General features: G+C 42.0%; 1 pseudogene; it reads right to left on the reverse strand.

The window, feature by feature from the left end:
• Nucleotides 1–275: 275 nt before the first annotated feature.
• Nucleotides 276–2,845, reverse strand: LOC147668983 (uncharacterized; annotated as a pseudogene).
• Between the last annotated feature and the right edge of the window lie 3,669 nt (nt 2,846–6,514).

The following is a 6,514-nucleotide window of genomic DNA, read 5'->3' on the forward strand; positions in this document are numbered from 1 at the left end:
AATGCCTTGTCCTATTCAGTACATTCATAGGGTAATTCTCCAGTGTGGACTTAATGATGCTGCATTAGGATGTTCTTTGCAACAAATGCCTTGTCACTTCAAGTGTATTCATATTGTTTCTCCCCAGCGTGGACTTTCAGATGTAGCATTAGGCAGTCCTTTGAAAGAAACCCCTTCTCACAATCACTACAACCATAATGTTTATCTCTAGGGTGGATTTTCCAATGTCGCATTAGCATGTGCTTTAGAGTGAATCACTTGTCACATACAGCGCATTAATATGGTTTCTCTCCAGTGTGGATTTTCTGATGTTGTACTAGGATGTGCTTTAGAGCGAATGCTTTTCCACATTCAGTACATTCATATGGTGTCTTTCATATGTGGACTTTCAGATGTTTCATTAGGTGTGTCTTTCTCCTAAATGCCTTGCCACATTCAATGCATTCATATGGTCTCTCCCCTGTGTGGGTTTTCTGATGTTCCCACAAGTGGTGTTTTCTACTGTATGCCTTGTCACATTCTGTGCATTCATATGGTTTCTCTCCACTGTGGGTTTTCTGATGTACCATTAAGTGCTGTTTTCTAAAGAATGTTTTGTCACACTCACTACATCCATAGGGTTTCTTCCCAGTATGGATTTCCCGATGATGTTCTAGTTGGTACTTTATAGTGTATGCCTTATCACATTCAGTACATTTATATGGTGTCTCTCCAGAGTGGATTTTCTGGTGTCGCCTTAGACTTCCCTTTGCAAAAAATGCCTTGTCACATTCATTGCATTGATATTTCTTCCCGGTGTGGGTTTCCTGATGCTCCATTAACCGCTGTTTTGTAATAAATGCCTTCTCACATTCACTACAACCATATGGTTTATTTCCAGTGTGTCTCTTCTGATGTAGTATAAGCGTGTGCTTTGCAGTGAATGCCTTTCCACAGTCAGCGCAATCATATGGTTTCTCTCCAGTGTGAGTTTTTTGGTGTTGCTTTAATTCCCCTTTTGTAACAAATGCCTTCTCACATTCACTACAACCATATGGTTTCTCTCCAGAGTGGAGTTTCTGATGTCGCAAGAGATGGCCTTTTCTAAAGAATGCCTTCTCACATTCACTACAACCATATGGTTTCTCCCCGGTGTGGATTTTCTGATGTTGTAAGAGATAGTTTTTTGCAATGAATGCCTTGTCACATTCAATACAAATATATGGTTTCTCCCCGGTGTGGATTTTCTGATGTTGTAAGAGATATCTTTCTGTAAAGAATGCCCCGTCACATTCAGTGCATTTATAAGGTTTCTCCCCAGTATGGAAATAATGATGTACAATAAGGGCTTCCTTAGTAATGAATGCCTTGTCACATTCAGTGCATGTATATGGTTTCTCACCAGTGTGCAATCTCTGATGTCGTATTAGGGATTCACGTGTATTGAACGCCTTGTTACATTCTGTGCATTCATATGGTTTTTCTCCAGTGTGGACTCTCTGATGTCGTATTAGTTCTCTGTTAGTAATGAATGCCTTCTCACATTCACTACAACCATAGGGTTTCTCCCCAGTGTGGATTTTCTGATGGTGCTTTAACAGTGCTTTTGTAAGAAATGCCTTGTCACATTCAGCACATAAATAAGGTTTCTCCCCAATGTGGATTGCATAATGTTGATTTAGCTCTCCTTTTGTAAAGAATCCCTTGTTACATTCAGTACATTTATGTGGTTTCTCCCCTGTGTGGACTGTATGATGTCGCATTAACTCTTTTTTGTAATGAATGGCTTGTTACATTCTGTACATTTATATGGTTTCTCTCCAGTGTGGATTTTCAGATGTCGCATTAGGGTTTCCTTTTCACTGAATGCCTTGTCACATTCAGTACATTTATATGGCTTCTCTTCAGTATGCATTTTTATGTGTCGCATTAGAGAGGTCTTTCCAACAAATGTCTTGTTAAATTCTGTACATTTAAATGGTTTCTCCCCCGTGTGGGTTTTTAGATGTTGCTTTAGATTTGTCTTTGCAGCGAATGACATGTCACATTCACTACAACAAAAGGGTTTCTCTCCAGTGTGGACTCTCTGATGCTGTTTTAACTGCTTTTTGCCACTGAATGCCTTGTCACATTCAGTACATTTATATGGCTTCTCTTCAGTATGCATTTTTATGTGTCGCATTAGAGAGGTCTTTCCAACAAATGTCTTGTTAAATTCTGTACATTTAAATGGTTTCTCCCCCGTGTGGGTTTTTAGATGTTGCTTTAGATTTGTCTTTGCAGCGAATGACCCGTCACATTCACTACAACAAAAGGGTTTCTCTCCAGTGTGGACTCTCTGATGCTGTTTTAACTGCTTTTTGCCACTGAATGCCTTGTCACATTCAGTACATTTATATGGCTTCTCTCCAGTGTGGAATCTCTGATGTTGTTTTAATAGCAGTTTGCTTATGAATGCCTTGTCACATTCAGTACACTTATATGGCTTCTCTCCAGTGTGGATTTTCAGATGTTGCATTAGGTTTGTCTTTGCAACGAATGACCGGTCATATTCACTACAATGAAAGGGTTTCTCTCCAGTATGGAATCTGTGATGTTGCTTCAACAGCTCTTTGCTAATGAATGCCTTGTCACATTCAGTACATTTATATGGCCTCTCTCCAGTGTGGATTTTCAGAAGTTGCATTAGGTTTGCCTTTGCAATGAATATCTTGTCACATTCTCTACATTCATATGATTTTAGCCCAATGTGGACATTTTGTTGTCTTATTAGCTCTGCCTTTGTAATGAATGCTGGATTAGATTCAGTTAGTTTAAAAGGGTTCCCATCAGTATGGACAGTCTGATGTGACTGCAGGTTTTCCATTGTTATGAATGTTTTCCTCAGCATGACTTGCCTGATCTATCAGCAGGTGTCCTTTTGCATGCAATCTGACATTCAGTACATTCATATAACTTCTTCCAGGTGTCAAGACTCTTTTCATTGAATGTCTGACCACATTCCTTACATTTATATGTTCAGTCTTGTGTGGGCAACCTTGTGCAACTTTAGACGGCCTGTGGCCCTGAATGTTTTATCACATTGAGAATATTTATAGTCATTCCATTCTGTGACCCAAAGTCACATTAAATAAATATTGTCTTTCTTCTATGCTGACTCCATGTGCTCCTTATATAATACTATAAAAATTGCTTTGAGAGCTTTAGTACATTTAGAAAGTTTTCTATTCCCTAGTGTCTCTCTGGTTAGTCTTTTTGAGTCTAGTATTTTTTTTCACGTTGCTTGAGAGCGTAGATTAAGATATTTTATTGATTATGAACAGGTCTTCTTGGACTGGTTTCAATGCCCAACTATGCCTTTAAAAATAGCCTATGTCCTTTCCATCTTCCATTCTTAAAGCATTTCTTTCATCTGTAAAAAAAAAAAGAAAAAGTAAATCAATACTAAATAAACTATAATTGTGATCTAATCTTTTTCAGAAAGCCATATACTGCACATTTATAAAAAAGTGACAGAAACTCTGAAATACACTTAGTCTTCCCTGTTTTCAGTTTCTATTTGATATGAACTGCAGATGGGGATTAGTTAGTGTAAAAATTTGTGGTTATCAGTGTTTAGATGTTTTTAAGCTGAGCAAATAAATTTTCACAGTTTCTATCTAGGGCTTTCAGAGACTTTTGCTTTTTACTGTTTGCTTTGTGCATGGACGTTGCAGGATAAACAGTGTATATGAGGTTCCCCGTGCTGTGGGTACTCCATGGAACAATACCAGTCATTTCGATTACTTCTGCCCCGGAGCTCCCTTGACCAGAGGGGAAAAAAACACTAGATTCACTCATTAGTACATTACATGCTTGCAGAAGCACAACATGACCAGCTCCTCACCAATATCTGCCCTTCTGAAAACACAAAGTATGAAACATATATCAAGTGTGACTACGCACTGGGCTTCATTTTATCATACAAGCAACTACGCTACAGTGAGTAAAAGATGTGTTTGCGTACATTTACCATCATGCATTGGGAAGGGCAATGGCCGTCCTGCCAGAACCAGTGTGCAACACATGCCTTGACAATCTTTTGATTTACAAAAAGGGGGTGGTGATGAACAGAGTGTCTGAGTTAAACAGACCACTCTTACCCAGTCCAAAGATCAGGGCTTGATCCATCACTGTTATTTATCTCACTGCCCCATCCCAGCTCAGAACCTGGATATATGCAAATCAGTCTGTCCCTGGCCCAGTGCATCATAGGAACAGGGCAGACTAAACTACCAAGCCAATTCTTCACCAGAAAGGAGACAAGCTACCGGGGACCGGTTTCTGGCATTTCAGACTTCTTCGGCCCGGCTTGCTTGAATCCTGATGGAGCAGTGAGAAAGGGACTCATGTCTGAGTATACCCTGCCACACCTATAGTGGCCAAAAACGATTTACAAAAAGGGGGTGGTGATGAACAGAGTGTCTGAGTTAAACAGACCACTCTTACCCAGTCCAAAGATCAGGGCTTGATCCATCACCGTTATTTATCTCACTGCCCCATCCGAGCTCAGAACCTGGCTATATGCAAATCAGTCTGTCCCTGGCCCAGTGCATCATGGGAACAGGGCAGACTAAACTACCAAGCCAATTCTTCACCAGAAAGGAGACAAGCTACCGGGGACCGGTTTCTGGCATTTCAGCCTTCTTCGGCCCGGCTTGCTTGAATCCTGATGGAGCAGTGAGAAAGGGACTCATGTCTGAGTATACCCTGCCACACCTATAGTGGCCAAAAACGATTTACAAAAAGGGGGTGGTGATGAACAGAGTGTCTGAGTTAAACAGACCACTCTTACCCAGTCCAAAGATCAGGGCTTGATCCATCACCGTTATTTATCTCACTGCCCCATCCCAGCTCAGAACCTGGCTATATGCAAATCAGTCTGTCCCTGGCCCAGTGCATCATGGGAACAGGGCAGACTAAACTACCAAGCCAATTCTTCACCAGAAAGGAGACAAGCTACCGGGGACCGGTTTCTGGCATTTCAGCCTTCTTCGGCCCGGCTTGCTTGAATCCTGATGGAGCAGTGAGAAAGGGACTCATGTCTGAGTATACCCTGCCACACCTATAGTGGCCAAAAACGATTTACAAAAAGGGGGTGGTGATGAACAGAGTGTCTGAGTTAAACAGACCACTCTTACCCAGTCCAAAGATCAGGGCTTGATCCATCACCGTTATTTATCTCACTGCCCCATCCCAGCTCAGAACCTGGCTATATGCAAATCAGTCTGTCCCTGGCCCAGTGCATCATGGGAACAGGGCAGACTAAACTACCAAGCCAATTCTTCACCAGAAAGGAGACAAGCTACCGGGGACCGGTTTCTGGCATTTCAGCCTTCTTCGGCCCGGCTTGCTTGAATCCTGATGGAGCAGTGAGAAAGGGACTCATGTCTGAGTATACCCTGCCACACCTATAGTGGCCAAAAACGATTTACAAAAAGGGGGTGGTGATGAACAGAGTGTCTGAGTTAAACAGACCACTCTTACCCAGTCCAAAGATCAGGGCTTGATCCATCACCGTTATTTATCTCACTGCCCCATCCCAGCTCAGAACCTGGCTATATGCAAATCAGTCTGTCCCTGGCCCAGTGCATCATGGGAACAGGGCAGACTAAACTACCAAGCCAATTCTTCACCAGAAAGGAGACAAGCTACCGGGGACCGGTTTCTGGCATTTCAGCCTTCTTCGGCCCGGCTTGCTTTAATCCTGATGGAGCAGTGAGAAAGGGACTCATGTCTGAGTATACCCTGCCACACCTATAGTGGCCAAAAACTATGCACTGGGACAGGAACAGACTAATTTGCATACAGCCAGGTTCTGAAACTGGGATGGTGCAGTGAGCTAAAAAACGGTGTTGGATCTAGCCCTGATCTCTTGACTGGGTGAGAGCTTTCTGCTTAATTCAGAGACTCTGTCCCTCACCACCCCTTGTTGACAATCTTTTGAGCATATAGTGCTTATGGTTTGTTCTACGCCAGTCTTTACAGTCTGGCACTGGGTTACATCCACAGAGATTTTCTTAGTTGTTTGCTTTAAGCCTTGGATTCTACATAATACAACGTTTCTGCTGAAACATCTAAAAACAAAAATACAGACAATAGAGAAATGTAGACAATTCTAAAAGTTGCAGAAATATGGAATTTTGTAAGGAGTAATTTCTGTAGATCAAAGGTTCTTAACCCCTTCTCTGCTAGCCCCTCCTCCCCCCTCCCCAACGCCCAGTGAAAAGCCTTTTTCTTTGGCTATTTGGGGTAGTTCGCACTTACACCCTCATAACTTTTTGTCCCTGTAAGGTATCCATGCCAAATTTGCTTCTATTTTTCCATCATCCTGCGTATTATAAAGGTATCAGGTGTTGATGGATTCCACTGAAGGGGACTGAGAATTTAGCCAAATTACAGCTACATTTTGAGTTTTTGGGGAAAAATGAGGAAACGGTGCTGCAGAAGAAAGCATCTGTTTTGTTCCCCTGCAAATGAAGGGTTTGCGGTGCTA

The sequence above is a fragment of the Lissotriton vulgaris genome, unplaced genomic scaffold, assembly GCF_964263255.1.
Source record: "Lissotriton vulgaris unplaced genomic scaffold, aLisVul1.2 SCAFFOLD_2457, whole genome shotgun sequence".
NCBI lineage: Eukaryota > Metazoa > Chordata > Amphibia > Caudata > Salamandridae > Lissotriton > Lissotriton vulgaris.